The 12,776-nt window shown below is 46.5% G+C and overlaps 2 protein-coding genes across 4 annotated transcripts in view; one reads left to right on the forward strand and one right to left on the reverse strand.

The window, feature by feature from the left end:
• CCDC57 (coiled-coil domain containing 57) overlaps positions 1-6,217 on the reverse strand; it is a 101,533-nt gene extending 95,316 nt beyond the window's left edge. For all 3 annotated transcript variants that reach the window (XM_075904235.1, XM_075904234.1, XM_075904236.1), the window contains exon 1: positions 6,088-6,217. The gene's annotated coding sequence lies outside the window, so the exon portion shown is untranslated. The remainder of the gene's footprint in view (positions 1-6,087) is intronic.
• SLC16A3 (solute carrier family 16 member 3) overlaps positions 6,200-12,776 on the forward strand; it is a 61,471-nt gene continuing 54,894 nt past the window's right edge. Inside the window, exon 1 of the mRNA XM_006137281.4 lies at positions 6,200-6,414. The gene's annotated coding sequence lies outside the window, so the exon portion shown is untranslated. The remainder of the gene's footprint in view (positions 6,415-12,776) is intronic.

Here is a 12,776-nt window from a genome sequence, read left to right on the forward strand (position 1 = left end):
TGCTTATCTGATAACATTACAGAAAGGTCTGTTCTTTTTATAACTCCGTTACTCCTTTTAGCTGCTGCTGCTCCAAATGCATTTGGCTGTTAACAGAGCCACAAACATTAAGTAAAATACTTCTAATGTGAAGGAACAAATGCCAAGTTTACACACAGAAAGTAATAATATTATCATTAGTTCAAAATCCAATAGTGGGCTGAATCATCTGAAAACATTTCAAATTGTAGTGAACAGTGCTTTGTTAAACACAAGAGGCTTTTGTGCCAGCCCATAAACAGAGTGGTATCAAAACGCTTTCATAAGTGCTTTTTAAAAAAACCTGACACATGCTTCATTGGCTAAACTTAGCCATAGAATCTTTAGACAGTTAGAAGGGAGCAAAAATTAAATATTCCATGTACTGCCACTATTACCTCCTTATGAGTATCAAACTGAAGTGACAATTTCTCAAAAGGAGGTTAAACAGCATGAAACTTAAGAGTACAATAATATTTAATTGTACAGGCTTTTTCATTTAGAAAAAGTGGAAAAACACGCATAGAAAGTAATTAATGAAGGAAAAATGTCATTTATTTTTTAGTTTGTTCTATCCCCTCAGTCTTTCCTTCATTTGGATAGGGGATGAGGAAAGCTTAAAAATAAAGAAACTAAAAATACAGAAACTGAAAATGGGAAGAAAGCATTTGCTTCTGAGAGCAGGAGTACTCACAATATGGAGTTCCTACAACTATATCAGGTGACCACAAAGGTGTGGTGAAAACTGCTGCATTCTTTTATACAGAAGCTGGGACAATATACTGGATGTCTCACAATCAAGACTGAGTTCAGAGTAGTGTAAAGACACAGCCCAGGTGGCACCAATAATTATTTTCTAATGATCATGGATATACGCAAGATTTCCATATTCATATTGCAGGGTGTATATGCAACTTTTGATACAAGAAACAACAAAGTACTGATAAACTATCTTCATAACACAGCAGAGGTAGATCACAACGGTTCCAGTCACTTGCTCTCCAGTTGAACCCAAACTCCGGTCATCTGAAGAAATGCCCATGAAAGCTCATGATACCATCTACATGTTTTGTTAGTCTATAAAGTGCTACCAGACCATTTGTTGTTTTTTAAGTTTATCCAAAGAACAATGATGGGTAAGTGCTTCTCTTCCCCAAAACCTCTGCCATGCAGACTATTGCTAGGATCCAGACTATATAGCTACACGAGACCACTTAGACTGAGAGATGCTCATTTGCCAAACAAACATCTCTCTCATTTCGCACTAATCCAATGACTGCAATTACTAAAAATATTGCAATGCCTATAAAAGGACAGATGGCAGCTGCCTCAGACCAACCTGGACAAGGCCAAATGATGCTGGCTAAAAGAGGAGAGAGCACTTAGAACAACTAACTAGAATTCTGTCTACAGCTCCCTTTTTTCAGAATGGGGTCCTGTTTGAATCGCTTAAATTTTTCTCAATAGGTATCACTTGTGGCTAAAAGCAGGATTTTTCAGATCCAGAGTGCAACCCTTATCTCTTCCTCCCAGATGAGAAGCTGGCCACAGTGATCAATGCATCTGTCACATCCAAGACTAGATTATTGTATTTCAGTGTATTTGAAGCAGGATGTGAAAACAATACAAAACTCAAGAATAACTGTGAATTCTCTATTGTTTATGTGTTCATGAGCACATAGAGATTTTATTTCAGTCCCTCTGGTACCCCATTCATTTCTACTACCAGTTTAAGGGCTTGATCTCAAATTCAAAACCATGAGTTAAATCCCAGCTACATGCATTTCAATCTATGAACTGAAACAGATGCCTTTCTCTGCGTCAACACGTACCACAAAACAAAACACGTAAGAGCCAAGGATGAGGTATTCTCAGGTGAGAGAATCCAGGATCCAGCTATGGACCTGAGATTATGTTAATCCAAACTCTAATGCTTTTATGAAATACTACAAAAACTAATAGATTACTTCAGGGAACTCCGATGTGAGCTGAAGAAGACTGTCCAAGCAATCTTCTTTGAGATTCCTCCTGTCCCACAAGTAAAGGAAGGCAGAAGATTCTGGAAGTGAATGACAAGCAAGAAAAGTGGTATAAAACAGATATTTTCTGGAATATGGATCCTATTTTTCTGGAAGGAAGGGGTTATGTAGTTTGACTGGCCTCCAACTCAGTAAAAGGGAGAGCCATCTCCTTGGGGCCAGGCGAGTAGACAGGAAAGGATTAAACAAAGGGGGAAGGTAAAAAGAGGGAAGAAATGGGCACTCTGCACAAAATCAATATGTTGAGAATGAAATTAATCAAGAAATCAAAGAACATGAAAAGAAAAAACTCTTTAATAATCTATACACTAAAGCTACTAGACTGGTTAACATACAAGAGGAACTGAAATTCCTGATCTGTGAGCATAAATTCAATCTCATTGATATTACTGAAACCAGGTGAGATGATTCACACTGGAATGTTAAAGTCAATGTTATAATGTATTTTGGAAGGATCAAGTAGGCATAAGGAGAAGGAGAGTGGCACTCAACATACAAAAATATTACATATTTCCAAAAACAAAAGGAAAAACTATGTAGCACTTTAAAGACTAACAAGATGGTTTAATAGGTGATGAGCTTTCATGGGCCAGACCCACTTCCTCAGATAATATTCTGGAAGAGAACTGGCATGACCATATATACCAAAGGAATACAATGAAAAAAGTGAACACATTATTAAACTGACAAATCAGATTTAGTACAGAAGATAGAGTGAGGGGGAGGGAGGGAGGAAATCGCTATTTGAGTCAATGAATAGCTAATCAGGGGTGAACTGATCAAATTTTATTTGCATATTCATTTTGCAAATGATGAACCTGCAAATAAAATGTTGCCCGTCTGCCAAAAGCCCAGCCTCCAGAGCCCCCAGTCCCAGCCCTAATCCCTAGAACCACTCACCCCTCCACTATCCCCCAGTGCCAGCCATTGACCCTAGAGTCCCCTGCACACAAGCCCCTCAGTGCCAGCCTCCTGCCCTCAGAGCCCCCCCACTAGCCAGCCCCCCCATCCCAAATACTTCTGTGCCAGTCCCCCATCCCTTAGAGACCACCTACACCAAACCCCCCAGTACCAGCCTACCATTTCCAGAGCCCCACTGCACCCAACCTCCCACAGAGCCTCCCCAATGCTTGCCCCCCAATATTAGCCCCATCCCCAGAGCCCCCCAGTGCCAGCCCTGCCCCTCCACTACTAGCTCAGCCTGCAGAGCCCCCCAGCACTAACCCCACCCCTAGAGCCCTCAGTGCCTGCCTCGCCGCCCTCACCTAGCTATGCACTGCTGCCTGTGTCCCAGCAGCTCTGGGGGCTGGGACTGAGGTACACCATCCAGTGCTGCCCTTCCGACTGTGGCTGTTGGGAGAGGTCTGTCCTGCCCCGCCTCTCAGGCAACCAGCACCAGGCAGGGGCGGGGTCTCCTCTGACTTCAGAAGAGTGCTTCCCTGCATGGCAGGAGGGTCACATGGAGCGGGGCCTCCTCCCGGCCACAGAAGAGTGCGCTCTTCCTTGGCTGGGAGGAAACCCCGCCCCTGCCCAGCACTGGCTCGCTGAGAGGCAGGGCAGGACATGCCTCTTCCAACAGCCACAACAAGAGCAGTGTTCTTCAGCCCTGGCCCCCAGAGCCACCATGGCCTGACAACCAGAAGCCTGCAGCCAGGCAGAGGGCCGCAGCCTGGCGGTTGGGAGCCACTGCTGTAAGCATGCGGGATAGTGAGAGGGGATAGTGTCAGCAGATGCCTCCATCTGGCCATGGCAGCCTGGCTCCAGCCCCCCTCTGTCTCCTGTGGTCTGTCCCCAGCCGCCGTGCTCCTGAGGCAGATCCCATGGCCCAGCTGCAAGAGTCCAGTCATGGTGGCTTTGGTTGGTCTATCTAACCTGTTCTTAAATATCTCCAGTGACAGAGATTCCACAAACCCCTTAGGCAATTTATTCTAGTGTTTCACCACCCTGGCAAGTAGGAGGTCTTTCCTAAGGTCCAACCTAAACCTCCCTTGCTGCAGTTTAAGTCCATTGCTTATAGTCCTATCCTCAGAGGCCAAGGAGAGTAATTTTCCCTCCTCCTTGTAATACCCTTTTTGATACTTGAAAACCGCTATCATGTCCCCTCTCAGTCTTCTCTTTTCCAACTAAAGAAGCCCGATTCTTTCACTTTTCCCTCATAGCTCATGTTTTCTAGACCAGGGAGGCCAACCCATTAAACGAAGACAGCCGAAACACTGCCACCATCTTGCCACACTGAACAGCTCCTTTGCACCTGGTGAGCAGAGACCCCAGGGCTGTTTCTAGGGGCGCTTTGCGAGCCACGGTGGAGGGAGCTTCGCGAGCCGCACTTTCAGGGGTGAAGAGCCGCATGCATCTCACGGGTTGGCCACCCCCGTTCTAGACCTTTAATCATTCTTGTTGCTCTTCTCTGGACCTTCTCCAGTTTCTCCACATCTTTCTTGAAATGTGGTGCCCAGAACTGGACACAGTACTCCAACTGGAGCCTAACCAGCGCAGAGCAGAGCGGAAGAATGACTCCTCGGGTCTTGCTCACAACACTCCTGTTTAGTTCCAAGGGGAGGATGGGACGGGAGGGCTGGGCCTCCCCCCCTTCGATAAGGGGAGACACGGCACGGGGTCTGGGCACCCCAGCTAAATGGGGGTGGGATAAGACATGGGAGGGGCGCCCCAGCTAAATGGAGGTGGGGCAGGACACGGGGGTGGGTGCCCCGGTTAAACAGAGGTGGGATAAGAAACGGGGGGAACGCCCCGGTTAAATAGGGGTGGGGCAGGACACAGGGGGCGCCCCGGTTAAATGGGGGTGGGATAAGAAACAGAGGGCGCCCCGGTTAAATGGGGGTGGGATAAGAAACGGGGAGTGCCCCGGTTAAATGGGGGTGGAGCAGGACACAGGGGGGCACCCTGGTTAAATGTGGGTGGGGCAGGACACAGGGGAGCGCCCTGGTTAAATGGGGGTGAGATAAGATTAAATAGGGGTGGGATAAGAAAGGGGGGCGCCCCGGTTCAATAGGGGTTGGGCAGGACACAGGGGGCACTCCGGTTAAATGGGGGTAGAATAAAAACGGGGGGCGACCTGATTAAATAGGGGTGGGCAGGACGCGGGGGGGGAGCCCCGGTTAAATAGGGGCGGGGCAGGACGCGGGGGGGGAGGAGCCCCAGTTAAATAGGGGTTGGGCAGGACACAGGGGGCACTCCGGTTAAATGGGGGTAGAATAAGAAACGGGGGGCGACCTGATTAAATAGGGGTGGGCAGGACGCGGGGGGGGAGCCCCGGTTAAATAGGGGCGGGGCAGGACGCGGGGGGGGAGGAGCCCCAGTTAAATAGGGGTTGGGCAGGACACAGGGGGCACTCCGGTTAAATGGGGGTAGAATAAGAAACGGGGGGCGACCTGATTAAATAGGGGTGGGCAGGACGCGGGGGGGGAGCCCCGGTTAAATAGGGGCGGGGCAGGACGCGGGGGGGGAGGAGCCCCAGTTAAATAGGGGTTGGGCAGGACACAGGGGGCACTCCGGTTAAATGGGGGTAGAATAAGAAACGGGGGGCGACCCGATTAAATAGGGGTCGGCAGGACGCGGGGGGGAGCCCCGGTTAAATAGGGGCGGGGCAGGACGCGGGGGGGGAGGAGCCCCGGTTAAATAGGGGTTGGGCAGGACACAGGGGGCACTCCGGTTAAATGGGGCTAGAATAAGAAACGGGGGGCGACCCGATTAAATAGGGGTCGGCAGGACGCGGGGGGGAGCCCCGGTTAAATAGGGGCGGGGCAGGACGCGGGGGGGAGCCCCGGTTAAATAGGGGTGGGATAAGAAACGGGGGGCGCCCCGGTTAAATGGGGGCGAGTCAGGACGCGGGGGGGCGCCCCGGTTAAATAGGGGCGGGGCAGGACGCGGGGGGGGGGGGCGCGCCCCAGATCAATGGGGGCGGGGGAGGACGCGGGGGGGGGAGGTGGCGCCCCGGTTCAATGGAGGGGCAGGACGCGGGGGGGGTGCCCCGGTTCAATGGAGGGGCAGGACGCGGGGGCGGGTAACTCACCGGTTGCTCTGACAGGCGGCAGCGGGTCCTCGCGGAGCAGGCCCCGTCTCCATGGGAACGCTCCGGGAACGCGCCGCCGCGCAGCGCCCGGGCTCCCAGCCCCTTCAAGAGCGCTGAGCCCCAACGCGCAGCCTCGCAGAGACCGGACCCGCTTCTGCACCAGGCCGCCGCCTGCAGCCAGCACCGAAACTGCCTCCCTCAGCCAGAAACTCAGGCAGGCGGGGAGGGGTGCGGGCTCTGCATGTTCCTGGCACCATCCTCCCGCTCCTGGGTGTGCAGGACTCCTTAGACCTACCAAGCAATCAGGCTTGTGTCTAGCCAATAGAGGTGAGTGCATGATGCAGGAATAGGGGTTTTGTTAAGGAGATTTTGCTAGGAAAGCATAATTTAAAGTTATTCTTAATATATCCAAAAACCAAAATAAGATCTGAACTCATCCTCTTCCTCCTCCTGTAATCGATTAACTGTCAGTGAGATGGAAGAAGCAAGATGTGAAGCATCATCCACTTTAGTGACTCATCTATCTGGCAATTATGTGGTTAATTCACTGACATGTTTGTTCACTGATGATTTATCTCAAGTTTCCAGGTTACACAAACTGTCCTGCCAGACTAAAGAGAATTCATGCTTCCTTTTTCCAACCAGAATCTCATAGAAATTAGCACTGTCTGTAATAGAGGTATATTGGATCTTAAAACAAAAAAAATAAAAAAGTTGTTACATTGTTACTGATGCAGGCATATTTCTTATTTGGATCATAAAATAAATACTTTAAAGACTAACAATACAATGTTCAACCCATCACTAAGGGACTTACAGCCACCGAGATTTTTCCATTAATAATTGTTATAATTATTCAGTGCTGAGTTATTTGCCAGCTATTTAATTTGACTAATATATATAAGTTGACACCTTTCTGAACTCAAGAACAGGATTTGTCTCAAACCTTAAAAAAAAGGCTCTGGTCCAAAACCAACCTGGGACTCTTTTAGCCCTAAAAGAAAACTTTTCAGAAAGTTCTAAGCATGTGAAAGTTTGAGATACCAGATATAATGAGATACCAACACAATCTTTAGTAAATAGTAGTCCTACCTAAGCATCCACCATTGTAACAAAATGCACATAGTACAACTGTACGCCATGGCTATGTCTACACGACAGAAAAACATCCAGGGAACGCATCCGCTTTTTCAGAACAGTTTCTGAAAAACTGTGTGCATTCTTTCAGAAGCCCTGTATTCCTCATTTTATGAGAAATAAGGGATCTTCCAAAAGAGGAGGTTTTTCCCACATTTGGCCCCGTGTAGATGGGCCAAATGTCGGAAAAGCCTCTTCCGGAAAAAAAAGCAGAAAAAACGCAGTGTAGACCTAGCCTAAGTGCTGGTCCACACAACAATATAGTGCATGGCAAGCTGAAGTGTACAGTGTTCGAGTTCACTACCTACTAGCTGTGGACTCAGTTCCTGTGAACATTCTTTAGCGTGCTTTGACTTTAAGGGTGTGTCTAGACTACAGGGTTTTTTTTAAAAAGTGGCCTTTTTTCGAAAAAACTTCCCCTGCTTCTAGACTGCTGCCACGTTCTTTCGAAAGTAAATTGAAAGAATGCGGCAGTTCTTTCGACCATGAAAAACCTCGTTTTATGATGAATAACGCCTTTTTTTGAAAGTGCTCTTTTGAAAAAAGGCTCTATGTAATACAAACTGCTTTTTTGAAAGAGAGCATCCAGACTGCCTGGGTGCTCTCTTTCAAAAAAGCGGCTTGCTTTTTCAATAGTACTGGTCGTAGTCTAGATGCTCTTTTTCTAAAGAGGCTTTTTCTAAAGTATCTTTCGAAAAACCCTCTTTCGAAAGAGGATTGCAGTCTAGACGTAGCCTAGACTGTACACAGTAACAGGGTCCACATGGCAACTTAATACAAAGCAGATTAGTGCACTGTAGATTTACACTCCAGCTTTCTTTATACTAATTCTGTGGACAAACTCTAAGGCCCAGGTCCTCAAAGGCAGCACTCAAGTCCATATTTCACAATAACTACAGGTGTATGAAGTCATGCCTTTATGACATAGCTGGATGATGGTGTTGAAGCCAGAAGAAAGGGAATAGTGCCCTTATCTATGAATCCCTAGCTGTCCCCTCTCTTCTGGAGCAAGGTAGACCTACCAGATACAGCTGGGAAGGCAGAGTCCCAAAGATCAGTCTTTTCTTTGTGGCTCTAGGTGCTCCATGGCTCTCCCAGCCTAGACTGTGTGTCAGAGGAGCCTACCAGGCAGGCAGTCTCTCAGATTGAGAAAGACAAAATGGAGTCTGGGATCCTCTGCCACAGAGAGCAACTCACAAACTGCACCATCTTCTGCTGCTGCACCTGTAACCTGACAGCAGTAATCAGCTCCACCCAAGAGAGGTGTTGGCCAGCAAGCTAGAAACCTAAGCATGAGTCCTGTTACTGGACCAATGGACCATAGTAGTGGACTAAAGGTACAGTTGCCCTGAACTGTTTAATCAAACAGACAATGAATCAGCAATCCTCTCTTGCAACAAATTCAGAAGTACTGCATCACTGGTGACATCATCACCTACAACTCTAAAGCTACATTTCCTGATTTTGCAAGTGTATGAAATCTTTTTTCCTTTTAGTGGTTGCCACAGTTCAGGGCAACTGTGGCTGTATTACTCCACTGCGTTCAGCAAATGCACCTGTGCTTATGTTTCTGTTTCCCTGGCCATCACATATTTGAGTTGGAGATTGATGCCTCTGTCTGTCTTTTGATCAGGGTTTTTCTAAGATGCACTGTTTCCTGTCTACATTGAATTCCCCAGCAAGACAAACTGTCTCAGGAGCCCTGCTTTGCTTTTCTCAAGCTATAAAGAGCATAGATTGTCTCAGTTCTTTTTAAGCAAGCACATTTTTAAGGTGAAAGTATTACCTGGATATTACAAACAATAAATGAAAGTATGCTCATGCCAGAGATCACCCAAATGCGAAAAAGATCAAACAGATAAAAAGCACTTCAAACTCGCTAGGCAGTTGTTCTGCTCTTACAAGTTCATGACAAACACACCTATGAATCTGGAAATCACTTCTTTATATAATTTGGGGCTGTGATCTGAACTCAATTAACAGGTGATCAGCACACAAAATATCCCCTCTTCAGGCTAAAAGTACAACCAGAGGAATTATATTCATTTACACTTCCCCCTAGATATTTCCTGGAAAACCCACTTCACTTTTAAAGGTTCATGTTGTTTCAAGTTGTCCTTTCAAGCGCACAGTGCGTCAAGGTTTATGTTAGTCAGGTCTCCTCCATATACTTATTACATATAATCCCATTAAACTACAGAAACATTTGTATTTTTAATACACTGAACTCCTAAGATTCTTAAACATAATTCAATAAGATTTATAACACATGGGCAGTGAGTGACCCCATGTCTTGGGGAGGCAAGCCCTGCAGCCCTGTCCCTTCCACCTGAGGCCCCATCTCCTCTATGCCCACCATGGCCCAGCCTTCCCTCACTGCTGGCCTCTGCCCAGTCCCCTCCATGGGGCAGGTGGCTCTTGCCATCGGCTCTAGGGTAATGCCCCCAGCCCAGGATTATGTAGCCCCAGCCTGCGCTGGCCTTCGAATGCCAGCAGGCATCACAACTGCAGTCTCCCCTGGCTAGAGAGATTCAAAGAACGTCTCCAGAGATGGAGGTGGGTGGTGTGACCACAACCTACCCCAGCCAAAGCTCAGGGGAACAGCGGGCAGCATAGCTGTAGCCTGCCCCAATCCTGGAGCTGCAGAGAGCTGGTTGATGGCATGGCTGCAGCTTCCTCTGGCCCCAGGCTTCCAGCAGGCACCATGGCTCCAGCCTCCCCCTACCGCAAGGTACCAGAGACAAGAGCTGGGAGGCACAGCCCCAGCCTGCCTGTTCCATGCCTACTATATGGTCTCCAAAAATGCCCCAGAACCAGGAAGTCACCCCCACCAGCGAAGTCACTAGCCCCAGCATGGGGAAGGCAGGTGACACTGCAGGTCCCAGCCTCTGTCACTGCAAGAGCAAATGGGAAGGAGCCTGGGGGACTCTGGTGGACCATGGGTAGAGCCAGGTGAGGCAGTTTGAGAAGGCATTGCCCTCCCCTGCCTATGATGCCCTCCACCCATGTTTATACAGGCTATTGCAGCAAGTTGCCGTATCTGCCACAGTAGTAATGGGTAGGAGTTAACAGATAGACAGATTCTCTATTCTAATTGAGGTATGCTCAGTGCAACAAGAGAGTAACAGGGCAAAAGTGACTTAAAGCCATCTTTCTGGCATCTGTTTTTGAGGCCTAGCCCCTGATGTGAGTTAGAATACAAGATGATAAACTCCACAAATAGTTTCGCAATGGAGAGGGAGTTGGCTACTGTTTGTAAATATTACATTTTAAGCACTTAAATGCAAAACCATTATTTTAATACTACACTGAAATGTAATTGAAAAAGTAATATATGCAGAAGTACTGTTCTCACAGCTGTATTTTTGCCATAATATGCATAATAATATGGCTTTTCATTATATGATCATAGAAACCTGATGAATATAATTCCATATTAGTAACTAATGCTATACAATATTGGTGAGCAACCTACGTCATATGGGCTGCATGCGGCCAACTGGGGCTCCACCTGTAGTCCACTGACCCCCTGGCTGCCCTCTTCCCCCACAAGCTTCTGGTCCACTGGAGCACCAGAGCCCATATTTCCTCTTCCTCCCACTCCTTCCCAACATTCTCAGAGGAGACATGAATCACCTTATTCACCCTCCATTTCTGCTCCCCCTCCACCCTTCCAGAGCTGGAATGCTGCAAATCAGCTGTATGCAGCATTCCAGCTCTGGGACTGAGGGGGAAGAGCAGGTACTGAGAGCAAATTAGGCAATTTGCAGCTCCTCTGAAAGTACTGGAAGGGAGGGGGAGGAGCAGGTAAGTCTGAGGCTCCTGTGCCCCAGTGTGGGAGAGGCACATGGAGGAGTCCAGTAAGGCCGCATGTGGACCCCCAATGAGCTGTGGGCTGCGGCCCACTGAGGTGAAGGAGAGTCATTTATGTTGCCCACTCCCTTTCTAGAGCTTCAGAGGGGTAGTCAAGTTAGTCTGTAACTGGAAAAACTTAAAAAACAACAAATAGCCTAGCAGCACCTTAAAAAACTAACAAAAACATGTAGATGGTACCTTACACATCTTAATGACTTAACCAACCGGTGCTTATAGAGGTGCAAATTGTTCTTATCAGCCTCTTGTAACTTGAACAATCCAATTCACTATTTTGTTTTCTCTTATTTCCCCCCCACATACTCACCTTCCCTTACTTATTCTTGGGTCTGGACTTCTAATACTCGGGTCATCTGAAGCAGGGCAGCATTATGACTTTTGTGGGCCGTAGGCACTTTTGCCTTCGTGGGCCCCTTCCTCCATAAACAAAAAATATTAAAAATTATATTTTACGACTGCGTTGGTATAAAGACAAATATAATCCAGGCTGGATTATATTCGTCTTTATACCAACGCAGTCTAAGTATGTATCTCACTTATTGCGAGAAGTAAACTGCGCTGAGGCTAAGTGGGCCTCCTATCCGCCATCATTCAGTTGGCGCCTATGGCTGAGGCCATATTGGCCATACAGTTTACAGTCACTAAGCTTCTCACTATAGTACAAAATAATAGTGCATATATCAAAGTGTTCTCTGTTTTGATTACTTAAAAGGTACGTATTATAAGTAATTTCATCAGTAAGTTATCATCTATTTAGGTTAGGGATTACCTTATATAAATAATTTATTAATTTTGCAAATACAGGATTGTTATTCACTAAATACGTGTGAATAAATTTGAATGGTATGACGTGCACATGTATATTTTATCATGTCTATATTGTGTGCTTAATTATAACATTTGAAAAAAACAGTTACATCTCAAATATACTCATCATATTTCAGAACTGATAAGTAGTTCCATAAAATTATTATATGTATACATGTGCAAGAAATTATTCAGTAAAAATGCAAAAGTGTATTACTGATGGAAATTCCATTACGGTGTAATATCCGATTGTTGAGTTGAGCTCTAACTTCCGATTTGAATTATTGCAATTAATAATATAATATAAACAATTAAATTTTTAAATACTGTGATTTTTTTTGTATTTTAATACAGAATTTTTAGAGATATGATATTAATTTTTATCCTTGCAGTTAGAAATTAAAACATTTTCGTGGGCCCCTAAAAGTATCGTGGGCCCTAGGCACTGTGCCTACTGTGCCTAATGGCTAGGTCGGCCCTGATCTGAAGAAGTGGGTTGTACCCATTAAAGCTCATGATACCATCTACATGTTTTGTTAATCTTTAAGGTGCTGCAGGTGCTACTAGACTATTCGTTGTTTTCTAAGTTTTCCCTTTTCTAGGTTGCCCAACCCTATCTTGGTAATAGTTTCCCCAATTATCACCTCTAATACCATTAACTCACAAACATCCCACTCTCCCTACCTCTAATATCATCAATTCACAGACACTTACCTTCCTTCCTCCCCCCCCCCCCCGCATCCCCCTCCTGTTCTGCAATGTGATTTGTCCTTTTCATATTTGTTCTTTTTTTTTTTTAATTGTATCCTTTGGTATATATGGTTGTGACTACTTTCTTCCACTATTTGATCTGAGGAAGTGGGTCTGGCCCA

Source organism: Pelodiscus sinensis, chromosome 20 (assembly GCF_049634645.1).
Source record: "Pelodiscus sinensis isolate JC-2024 chromosome 20, ASM4963464v1, whole genome shotgun sequence".
Taxonomy (NCBI): Eukaryota; Metazoa; Chordata; order Testudines; family Trionychidae; genus Pelodiscus; species Pelodiscus sinensis.